Genomic DNA, 12,716 nt, shown 5'->3' on the forward strand with positions numbered 1-12,716 from the left:
TGGAAAAATAAAAAGCTATGCTTTTACCACACCAAACTTAAAATGTTTGCTCGTCCCCGAGCAAAAGAAGAAAGAAATGAGTAGAAAAAGAAGAGAATGGAGGAGATGGAGGTGTGTGAATGGTTCGGCTAAGGGGTTTTAGGTGGTTATGATTTGTGAAAAGGAAGGAGTGATGGTTGGAATTTGAGTGGGTGGGTGTAGGTGGGTTGTATGATGGTTTTGGAGGAGTAATGGAGGTAATTGGTAAAGGGTACTTGTGGAAGAGAGTTGTGAAAGGGTGCGAAGAGAATAGAAGAAGTGCTGGGGATCCTGTTGGGTCCACAGATCAAGTGGGGTCAAGGACTTAACATCCCTGCTCTAACTAGGCGTGTAAAACGCCCTTGTTGTGCAATCCTGGCGTTTAACGCCAGACTGCTGCTTGTTTCTGGCGTTAAACGCCCAAATGTAGCCTGTTTCTGGCGTTTAACGCCAGGCAGATGCTTGTTTCTGGCGTGAAACGCCAAACTGCTCTCCTCTAGGGTGTGCTGTTTTCAATGCTGTTTTTCATTCTGCTTTTTATTTTTCAGTAGTTTTTGTGACTTCACATGATCATCAATCTAATAAAATACGAAATAACAAAAAGAAAATAAAATAGATATGATTAAATAACATTGGGTTGCCTCCCAACAAACGCTTCTTTAATGTCAATAGCTTGACAGTGAGCTCTCTTGGAGCCTCACAGATAATCAGAGCAAGGTTGGAACCTCCCAACACCAAACTTAGAATTTGAATGTGGGGGTTCAACACCAAACTTAGAGTTTGGTTGTGGCCTTGATGAGCGGATAATTTATACGCTTTTTGGCATTGTTTTTAGTATATTTTTAGTAGGATCTAGTTACTTTTAGGGATGTTTTCATTAGTTTTTATGTTAAATTCACATTTCTGGACTTTACTATGAGTTTGTGTATTTTTCTGTTATTTCAAGTATTTTCTGGCTGAAATTGAGGGACTTGAGCAGAAATCAGATTTAGAGGTTGAAAAAGGACTGCTGATGCTGTTGGATTCTGACCTCCCTGCACTCAAAGTGGCTTTTCTGGAGCTACAGAACTTGAAATGGCGCGCTTCCAATTGCGTTGGAAAGTAGACATCCAGGGATTTCCAGCAATGTATAATAGTCCATACTTTGGCCAAGAATTGACGACGTAAACTGGCGTTCAACGCCAGCCTTCTGCCCAAATCTGGCGTCCAGCGCCAGAAAAGGATCCAAAACCAGAGTTGAACGCCCAAACTGGCACAGAAACTGGCGTTCAACTCCACAAATGGCCTCTGCACGTGTAACACTCAAGCCCAAGCCCAAGCACACACCATGTGGGCCCCGGAAGTGGATTTATGCATCAATTACTCACTCATGTAAACCCTAGTGACTAGTTTATTATAAATAGGACCTCTTACTATTGTATTAGGCATCTTTGATCAGTGTAAACAATCTTTGGACGTCTGGTTCTTAGATCAGAGGGGCTGGCCATCTCGGCCATGCCTGGACCTTCACTTATGTATTTTTAACGGTAGAGTTTCTACACTCCATAGATTAAGGTGTGGAGCTCTGCTGTTCCTCAAAGATTAATGCAAAGTACTACTGTTTTCTATTCAATTCTTCTTATTTCTCTTCTAAGATATCCATTCGCACCCAAGAACGTGATGAAGGTGATGATTATGTGTGACGCTCATCATCCTTCTCCTTTATGAACGCGTGCCTGACAAACACTTCCGTTCTACATGAAATAAAGCTAGAATGAGTATCTCTTAGATCTCCTAACCAGAATCTTCGTGGCGTAAGCTAGAATGATGGCGGCATTCAAGAGAATCCGGAAGGTCTAAACCTTGTCTGTGGTATTCTGAGTAGGATTCAATGATTGAATGACTGTGACGAGCTTCAAACTCGCGATTGTTGGGCGTTAGTGACAGACGCAAAAGGAGGGTGAATCCTATTCCAGCATGATCGAGAACCGACAGATGAATAGCCGTGCCGTGACAGGGTGCGTGAGCATATGATTCACTGAGAGGAGGGGATGTAGCCACTGACAACGGTGATGCCCTTGCATACAGCCAGCCATGGAAAGGAGTAAGACTGATTGGATGAAGATAGTAGGAAAGCAGAGGTTCAGAGGAACGAAAAGCATCTCCATTTGCTTATCTGAAATTCCTACCAATGATTTACATAAGTATCTCTATCCCTATTTTATTAATTAATATTCGAAAACCACATAACTGTTTTATATCTGCCTGACTGAGATCTACAAGGTGACCATAGCTTGCTTCATACCAACAATCTCCGTGGGATTCGACCCTTACTCACGTAAGGTATTACTTGGACGACCCAGTGCACTTGCTGGTTAGTTGTATCGAAGTTGTGACAATTATGAATTAAGATCAAAGCACCAAGCTTTGGAGCCATTACCAGGGATTGTTCGAGCCTGGACATCACAATTTCGTGCACCAAGTTTTTGGCGCCGTTGCCGGGGATTGTTTGAGTTTGGACAACTGACGGTTCATCTTGTTGCTCAGATTAGGTACTTTTTTTTTTTTAAATTATTTTTCAAAAATTTTTCAAAAATCTTTCAAAAATTCCTCCTTTGTTTTCGAAAAATTTTTCAAAAAAAAAAATGTTTTCAAAAATAAATTATTCTTTGGCTTCAGAATTTTTAAGAATGAATTCTAGTGTTTCATGAAGCATGTTGGAGCCTGGCTGGCTGTAAAGCCATGTCTCAATCCTTATACTCAAGAGAAGAGCTTCTTTTTCTTTCTTAGCCAATTGGCTGTTGAATGCAAGGAATGTCAGGCGTGTCATGTCTGAGTTACATACTAAAGTTTGGCTGGCTATTAAGCCATGCCTGACCCTTTGATTGGAGCTTTAGAGCATAAGATCCCTGGAATTCATATTAAAAATTTTGAATCCTTATTTTTCTTTTTTCTAAATAATTTTCGAAAAATATAAGTTAAAAATCTAAAAAAAATCATAAAATCATAAAAATCAAAAATATTCTTGTTTCTTGTTTGAGTCTTGAGTCACATTATAAGTTTGGTGTCACTTGCATATGCATCTTGCATTTTTCGAAAATATCATGCATTCATAGTGTTCTTCATGATCTTCAAGTTGTTCTTGGTAAGTCTTCTTGTTTGATCTTGATGATTTTTTGTTTTGTGTCTTTTCATGTTTATCATATGCATTCTTGAATTCATAGTGTCTAAGCATTAAGGAATTCTAAGTTTGGTGTCTTGCATGTTTTCTTTGCATTAAAAATTTTTTCAAAATATGTTCTTGATGTTCATCATGTTCTTCATAGTGTTCTTGGTGTTCATCTTGACATTCATATCATTCATGCATGCATCACATGTTTTGATCTAAAAATTTCATGCATTGCATAATTTTCATGTTTTTTCAAAAGAAAAATTCAAAAATAAAAAAAAAATATCTTCCCCTTCTTCTCTCCTCAAATTCGAAAATTTGGATTGACTTTTTCAAAAATTTTTAAAATCAAGTTGTTTCTTATGAGTCAAATCAAATTTTCAATTTGAAAATCTTATCTTTTTCAAAAATCAAATCTTTTTCAAAATTATTAGTTATTTTCGAAAATTTCAAAAAATCTTTTTCAAAAATCTTTTTCTTATTTTTACATAAAATTTTCGAAAATAACTAATCAATTAATGTTTTGATTCAAAAATTTGAAGTTTGTTACTTGCTTGTTAAGAAAGATTCAAACTTTAAGTTCTAGAATCATATCTTGTGATTTCTTATGAATCAAGTCATTAATTGTGATTTTAAAAATCAAATCTTTTTCAAAACTAATTTCTATCATATCTTTTCAAAAATATCTTCTTATCTTATCTTTTTCAAAAATATCTTTTCAAAATATCTTTTCTAACTTCCTAACTTCTTATCTTTTCAAAATTGGTTTTCAAATTTGTTTCAACTAACTAACTAACTTTTTGTTTGTTTCTTAACTTTTTCAAAACTACCTAACTAACTCTCTCTCTCTAATTTTCGAAAATATCTCCCTCTTTTTTCAAAAATTTCTTTTTAATTAACTAATTATTTTTATTTTTTTATTTTATTTCAAAAATTTTCGAAAATACTAACAATTTTTTTCAAAAACCAATTTTCAAAAATCACTAACTCCTTTTCAAAAATAATTTTCGAAAATTCCCCCCTCTCTCTCATCCTATTCTATTTATTCATTCATTAACTAACATTACTTCCTCACATCATCACCAAATTCGAACCCCATCCTCTATCTGTGTTCGAATTTCTTCTTCTTTTCTTCTACTAACAATAAGGATCCTCTTTACTGTGACATAGAGGATTTCTCTTCTTTTCTTTTTCTCTCCTCTTTCTTATGAGCAGGGACAAAGAAAAAGGCATTCTTGTTGAAGCTGATCCAGAACCTGAAAGGACTCTGAAGAGAAAATTAAAAGAAGCTAAATTACAACAATCCAGAGACAACTTGATTGAAAATTTCGAACAAATAAAGGAGATGGCAGCCGAACCCAACAACAATGCAAGGAGAATGCTTGGTGACTTTACTGCACCTAATTCCAATTTACATGGAAGAAGCATCTCCATTCCTACCATTGGAGCAAACAACTTTGAGCTGAAACCTCAATTAGTTTCTCTGATGCAGCAGAACTGCAAGTTTCATGGACTTCCATCTGAAGATCCTTTTCAGTTCTTAACTGAATTCTTGCAGATATGTGATACTGTTAAGACTAATGGAATAGATCCTGAAGTCTACAGGCTCATGCTTTTCCCTTTTGCTGTAAGAGACAGAGCTAGATTATGGTTGGATTCTCAACCTAAAGACAGTCTGAACTCTTGGGATAAGCTGGTCACGGCTTTCTTAGCCAAGTACTTTCCTCCTCAAAAGCTGAGCAAGCTTAGAGCTGATGTTCAAACCTTCAGACAGAAAGAAGGTGAATCTCTCTATGAAGCTTGGGAAAGATACAAACAGTTGACCAAAAAGTGTCCTTCTGACATGCTTTCAGAATGGACCATCCTGGATATATTCTATGATGGTTTATCTGAGCTATCAAAGATGTCACTGGACACTTCTGCAGGTGGATCCATTCACCTAAAGAAAACGCCTGCAGAAGCTCAAGAACTCATTGACATGGTTGCTAATAACCAGTTCATGTACACTTCTGAAAGGAATCCTGTGAATAATGGGACGCCTATGAAGAAGGGAGTTCTTGAGGTTGATACTCTGAATGCCATATTGGCTCAGAATAAAATATTGACTCAGCAAGTCAATATGATCTCTCAGAGTCTGCATGGAATGCAAGCTGCATCCAACAGTACTCAAGAGGCATCTTCTGAAGAAGAAGCCTATGATCCTGAGAACCCTGCAATAGCAGAGGTAAATTACTTAGGTGAACCTTATGGAAACACCTATAACTCAACATGGAGAAATCATCCAAATTTCTCATGGAAGGATCAAAAGCCTCAACAAGGCTTTAATAATGGTGGAAGAAACAGGTTTAGCAATAGCAAGCCTTTTCCATCATCAACTCAGCAACAGACAGAGAACTCTGAACAAAATGCTTCTAATTTAGCAAATCTAGTCTCTGATCTATCTAAGGCCACTGTAAGTTTCATGAATGAAACAAGATCTTCCATTAGAAATCTGGAAGCACAAGTGGGCCAGCTGAGTAAAAGGATCACTGAAATCCCTCCTAGTACTCTCCCAAGCAATACAGAAGAGAACCCAAAAGGAGAGTGCAAGGCCATTGACATAAGCGCCATGGCCGAACCTCTGAGGAGAGGAGAGGACGTGAATCCCAAGGAGGAGGACCTCCTGGGACGTCCAGTGATCAATAAGGAGCTTCCCTCTGAGGAACCAAAGGACTCTGAGGCTCATCTAGAGACCATAGAGATTCCATTGAACCTCCTTATGCCCTTCATGAGCTCTGATGAGTATTCCTCTTTTGAAGAGAATGAGGATGTCACTGAAGAGCAAACTGCCAAGTTTCTTGGTGCAATCATGAAGCTGAATGCCAAATTATTTGGCATTGATGCTTGGGAAGTTGAACCTCCCTTGTTCATCAATGAACTAAGTGATCTGGATCAACTGACATTGCCTCAGAAGAGACAGGATCCTGGAAAGTTCATATTACCTTGTACCATAGGCACCATGATCTTTAAAGCTCTGTGTGACCTTGGTTCAGGTATAAACCTCATGCCCCTCTCTGTAATAGAGAAACTGAGAATCTATGGGGTACAAGCTGCTAAAATCTCACTAGAGATGGCAGACAGCTCAAGAAAACAGGCTTATGGACAAGTAGAAGATGTATTAGTAAAGGTTGAGGGCCTTTACATACCTACTGATTTCATAGTCCTGGATACTGGAAAGGAAGAGGATGAATCCATCATCCTAGGAAGACCTTTCCTGGCCACAGCAAGAGCTGTGATTGATGTTGACAGAGGTGAAATAGTCCTTCAATGGAATGAGAACTCCCTTGTATTCAAAACTCAAGGATCTCCCTCTGCAACCATGGAGAGGAAGCATGAAAAGCTTCTCTCAAAGCAGAGTCAACCAGAGCCCCCACAGTCAAACTCTAAGTTTGGTGTTGGGAGGCCACAACCAAACTCTAAGTTTGGTGTTGAACTCCCATATCCAAACTCTAAGTTTGGTGTTGGAGAGTCTCAACAAAGCTCTGCACATCTGTGAGGCTCCATGAGAGCCCCCTGTCAAGCTATAGACATTAAAGAAGCGCTTGTTGGGAGGCAACCCAATGTTTATCTAATTCTTATTGTTTTTCATGTTTTCTTAGGTTCATGATCATGTGGAGTCACAAAATAAATATAAAAATTGAAAACGGAATCAAAAATAGCAGAAGAAAAATCACACCCTGGAGGAGCATCTGTCTGGCGTTCAAACGCCAGAACAGAGCATAGTTCTGGCGCTGAACGCCCAGAATGGGAGCATCCTGGCGCTGAACGCCCAGAACAAGCATGGTTCTGGCGTTCAACGCCAGAAATGGCAGCAAAGGGGCGTTGAACGCCCAAAATGGGCACCAACCTGGCGCTGAATGCCCAGAGTTGTGTGCAAGGGCATTTTACATGCCTAAATTGGTGCAGGGATGTAAATGCCTTGACACCTCAAGATCTGTGGACCTCACAGGATCACCTCAGGATCTGTGGACCCCACAGGATCCCCACCTACCTTCACTCACTCTCTTCTCTCTTCTCAATCATCCTCTATTCCCAATAAACACTCTTCCCTATTAACTCTCTACCACTCACATCCAAACACCCATTTTCCTTCAAAATTCAACAACTCTTTCCCACCCAATCCCACCCATATGGCCGAATACACATCTCCCTCCATCTCCTCCATATCTTCTTCTTATTCTTCTATTCTTTCTTCTTTTGCTCGAGGGCGAGCAACATTCTAAGTTTGGTGTGGTAAAAGCATAGCTTTTTTTGTTTTTTCCATAACCATTGATGGCACCTAAGGCCAGAGAAACCTCTAGAAAGAGGAAAGGGAAGACAAAAGCTTCCATTAAGGGTCTATAGCTCAGTGGTAGAACATTTGACTGCAAATCAAGAGATCCCTGAGATACCTCAGGGGATACATTTTCTTCCACACAATTATTGGAAGCAACTAAGGGTGGAACATCAAGAGCACTCCATCATCCTTCATGAAATCAGAGAAGATCTAAAAGCAATGAAGGAGGAGCAGCAAAGACAAGGAAGAGACATAGAAGAGCTCAAGGACATCACTAAGGTGGACTCATTCCTTGTTCTTACTTTTTCTGTTTTTCGTTTTCTATGTTATGTACTTATCTATGTTTGTGCCTTCATTACATGATCATTAGTAGTTAGTAACTATGTCTTAAAGTTATAAATGTCCTATGAATCCATCACCTCTCTTAAATGAAAAATGTTTTAATTCAAAAGAACAAGAAGTACATGAGTTTCGAATTTATCCTTGAACTTAGCTTAATTATATTGATGTGGTGACAATGCTTCTTGTTTTCTGAATGAATGCTTGAACAGTGCATATGTCTTTTGAAGTTGTTGTTTAAGAATGTTAAATATGTTGGCTCTTGAAAGAATGATGACTAGGAGACATGTTATTTGATAATCTGAAAAATCATAAAAATGATTCTTGAAGCAAGAAAAAGCAGCAAAGAACAAAGCTTGCAGAAAAAAAAAAATAGGCAAAAAAAAATAGAAAGAAAAAGAAAAAGCAAGCAGAAAAAGCCAATAACCCTTAAAACCAAAAGGCAAGGGCAAATAAAAAGGATCCCAAGGCTTTGAGCATCAGTGGATAGGAGGGCCTAAAGGAATAAAATCCTGGTCTAAGCGGCTAAACCAAGCTGTCCCTAACCATGTGCTTGTGGCGTGTAGGTGTCAAGTGAAAACTTGAGACTGAGCGGTTAAAGTCAAGGTCCAAAGCAAAAGAAGAGTGTGCTTAAGAACCCTGGACACCTCTAATTGGGGACTTTAGCAAAGCTGAGTCACAATCTGAAAAGGTTCACCCAATTAAGTGTCTGTGGCATTTATGTATCCGGTGATAATACTGGAAAACAAAGTGCTTAGGGCCACGACCAAGACTCATAAAGAAGCTGTGTTCAAGAATCATCATACTGAACTAGGAGAGTCAATAACACTATTCGAACTCTGAGTTCCTATAGATGCCAATCATTCTGAACCTCAATGGATAAAGTGAGATGCCAAAACTATTCAAGAGGCAAAAAGCTATAAGTCCCGCTCATATGATTGAAGCTCTGTTTCATTGATAGTTTGGAATTTATAGTATATTCTCTTCTTTTTATCTTATTTGATTTTCAGTTGCTTGGGGACAAGCAACAATTTAAGTTTGGTGTTCTGATGAGCGGATAATTTATACGCTTTTTGGCATTGTTTTTAGTATATTTTTAGTAGGATCTAGTTACTTTTAGGGATGTTTTCATTAGTTTTTATGTTAAATTCACATTTCTGGACTTTACTATGAGTTTGTGTATTTTTCTGTTATTTCAGGTATTTTCTGGTTGAAATTGAGGGACTTGAGCAGAAATCAGATTTAGAGGTTGAAAAAGGACTGCTGATGCTGTTGGATTCTGACCTCCCTGCACTCAAAGTGGCTTTTCTGGAGCTACAGAACTTGAAATGGCGCGCTTCCAATTGCGTTGGAAAGTAGACATCCAGGGATTTCCAGCAATGTATAATAGTCCATACTTTGGCCAAGAATTGACGACGTAAACTGGCGTTCAACGCCAGCCTTCTGCCCAAATCTGGCGTCCAGCGCCAGAAAAGGATCCAAAACCAGAGTTGAACGCCCAAACTGGCACAGAAACTGGCGTTCAACTCCACAAATGGCCTCTGCACGTGTAACACTCAAGCCCAAGCCCAAGCACACACCATGTGGGCCCCGGAAGTGGATTTATGCATCAATTACTCACTCATGTAAACCCTAGTGACTAGTTTATTATAAATAGGACCTCTTACTATTGTATTAGGCATCTTTGATCAGTGTAAACAATCTTTGGACGTCTGGTTCTTAGATCAGAGGGGCTGGCCATCTCGGCCATGCCTGGACCTTCACTTATGTATTTTTAACGGTAGAGTTTCTACACTCCATAGATTAAGGTGTGGAGCTCTGCTGTTCCTCAAAGATTAATGCAAAGTACTACTGTTTTCTATTCAATTCTTCTTATTTCTCTTCTAAGATATCCATTCGCACCCAAGAACGTGATGAAGGTGATGATTATGTGTGACGCTCAGCATCCTTCTCCTTTATGAACGCGTGCCTGACAAACACTTCCATTCTACATGAAATAAAGCTAGAATGAGTATCTCTTATATCTCCTAACCAGAATCTTCGTGGCATAAGCTAGAATGATGGCGGCATTCAAGAGAATCCGGAAGGTCTAAACCTTGTCTGTGGTATTCTGAGTAGGATTCAATGATTGAATGACTGTGACGAGCTTCAAACTCGCGATTATTGGGCGTTAGTGACAGACGCAAAAGGAGGGTGAATCCTATTCCAGCATGATCGAGAACCGACAGATGAATAGCCGTGCCGTGACAGGGTGCGTGAGCATATGATTCACTGAGAGGAGGGAATGTAGCCACTGACAACGGTGATGCCCTTGCATACAGCCAGCCATGGAAAGGAGCAAGACTGATTGGATGAAGATAGTAGGAAAGCAGAGGTTCAGAGGAACGAAAAGCATCTCCATTCGCTTATCTGAAATTCCTACCAATGATTTACATAAGTATCTCTATCCCTATTTTATTAATTAATATTCGAAAACCACATAACTGTTTTATATCTGCCTGACTGAGATCTACAAGGTGACCATAGCTTGCTTCATACCAACAATCTCCGTGGGATTCGACCCTTACTCACGTAAGGTATTACTTGGACGACCCAGTGCACTTGCTGGTTAGTTGTATCGAAGTTGTGACAATTATGAATTAAGATCAAAGCACCAAGCTTTGGAGCCATTACCAGGGATTGTTCGAGCCTGGACATCACAATTTCGTGCACCAGGCCTCCCAACACCAAACTTAGAGTTTGACTGTGGGGGCTTTGGTTGACTCTGCAGTGAGAGAAGCTTTTCATGCTTCCTCTCCATGGTTACAGAAGGAGATCCTTGAGTTTTAAACACAAGGTTGTCCTCATTCAGTTGGAGGACTAACTCTCCTCTATCCACATCAATCACAGCTCTTGCTGTGGCTAGGAAGGGTCTTCCAAGGATGATGGATTCATCCTCATCCTTCCCAGTGTCTAGGATTATGAAATCAGCAAGGATGTAAATGCCTTCAACCTTTACTAACACGTCCTCTACTTGTCCAGAAGCCTATTTTCTTGAGTTGTCTGCCATCTCTAATGAGATTCTAGCAGCTTGCACCTCAAAGATCCCTAGTTTCTCCATTACAGAGAGTGGCATTAAGTTTATTCCTGACCCCAGGTCACACAGAGCCTTCTCAAAGGTCATGGTGCCTATTTTGCAGGAAATTAGGAATTTACCAGGATCTTATTTCTTTTGAGGTAATTTTTGCCTATCCAATGCATTTAATTCATTGGTGAGCAAGGGAGGTTCATCTTCCCAAGTCTCATTACCAAATAATTTAGCATTTAGCTTCATGATTGCACCAAGGTATTTAGCAACTTGCTCTTCAGTAATGTCTTCATCCTCTTCTGAGGAAGAATACTCATCAGAGCTCATGAAGGGCAGAAGGAGGTTCAATAGAATCTCTATGGTCTCTAGATGAGCCTCAGATTCCTTTGGTTCCTCAAAGGGATACTCCTTATTGGTCACTAAACGTCCCAGGAGGTCTTCCTCACTAAGATTCACGTTCCCCTCCTCCTCTTTCGGTTCGGCCACATCATGTAAGGCTATGGTCTTGCACTCTCTTTTTGGATTTTCTTCTGTATTGCTTGGGAGAGTACTTGGAGGGATTTCAATGACTCTTTTACTCAGCTGGCCCACTTGTGCCTCCAAATTCCTAATGGAGGATCTTGTTTCATTCATGAAACTCACAGTGGCCTTAGATAGATCAGAGACTATATTTGCTAAGCTAGATGGATTCTGCTCAGAATTCTCTGTCTGTTGCTGAGTGGATGATGGAAAAGGTTTGCTATTGCTAAACCTGTTTCTTCCACCATTATTAAAGCCTTGTTGAGGCTTTTGTTGATCCTTCCATGAGAAATTTGGATGATTTCTCCATGAGGAATTATAGGTGTTTCCATAGGGTTCACCCATGTAATTCACCTCTGCTATTGCAGGGTTCTCAGGATCATAAGTTTTTTCTTCAGAAGATGCCTCTTTAGTACTGTTGGATGATTCCTTCAATCCATTCAGACTCTGTGAGATCATATTGACTTGCTGAGTCAATATTTTATTTTGAGCCAATATGGCATTCAGAGTATCAATTTCAAGAACTCCCTTCCTCTGAGGCGTCCCATTACTCACAGGATTCCTTTCAGAAGTGTACATGAACTGGTTATTTGCAACCATGTCAATGAGTTCCTGAGCTTCTGCAGGCATTTTCTTTAGGTGAATGGATCCACCTGCAGAATGGTCCATTCTGAAAGCATGTCAGAAGGACACTTTTTGGTCAGTTCCTTGTATCTCTCCCAAGCTTCATATAGGGATTCACCTTCCTTTTGTCTGAAGGTTTGAACATCCACTCTAAGCTTACTAAGCTTTTGAGGAGGAAAGAACTTGGCTAAGAAAGTCGTGACCAGCTTATCCCAAGAGTTCAGGCTGTCTTTAGGTTGAGAGTCCAACCATATTCTAGCTCTGTCTCTTACAGCAAATGGGAAAAGCATAAGCCTGTAGACCTCGGGATCAACCCCATTGGTCTTAACAGTATCACAGATCTGTAAGAATTCAGTTAAGAACTGAAAGGGATCTTCGGATGGAAGTCCATAAAACTTGCAGTTCTGTTGCATCAGAGAAACTAATTGAGGTTTCAGCTCAAAATTGTTTGCTCCAATGGCAGGGATTGAGATGCTTCTTCCATGTAAATTGGAATTAGGTGCAGTAAAGTCACCAAGCATCTTCCTTGCATTGTTATTATTTTCGGCCATGTCTCCTTCTTTTTCGAAATTTTCAGTCAGATTTTTTTCCAGAGAGTTGTGCTTTAGCTTCCCTTAGCTTCCTCATCAGAGTTCTTTCAGGTTCGGGATCAGCTTCAACAAGAATGTCCTTATCCTTGTTCCTGC

At 39.6% G+C, this 12,716-nt stretch overlaps 2 non-coding genes across 2 annotated transcripts; one reads left to right on the forward strand and one right to left on the reverse strand.

Moving 5' to 3' along the window:
- Nucleotides 1–4,907: 4,907 nt before the first annotated feature.
- LOC112781655 (small nucleolar RNA R71) lies at nt 4,908–5,015 on the reverse strand. The gene has a single exon (XR_003192419.1). It is a non-coding gene; the product is annotated as a small nucleolar RNA R71 (small nucleolar RNA).
- Nucleotides 5,016–12,080: 7,065 nt separating this feature from the next.
- LOC112780396 (small nucleolar RNA R71) lies at nt 12,081–12,188 on the forward strand. Its single transcript, XR_003191237.1, has one exon. It is a non-coding gene; the product is annotated as a small nucleolar RNA R71 (small nucleolar RNA).
- Nucleotides 12,189–12,716: the final 528 nt, after the last annotated feature.

The sequence above is a fragment of the Arachis hypogaea genome, chromosome 19, assembly GCF_003086295.3.
Source record: "Arachis hypogaea cultivar Tifrunner chromosome 19, arahy.Tifrunner.gnm2.J5K5, whole genome shotgun sequence".
Classification (NCBI taxonomy): Eukaryota; Viridiplantae; Streptophyta; class Magnoliopsida; order Fabales; family Fabaceae; genus Arachis; species Arachis hypogaea.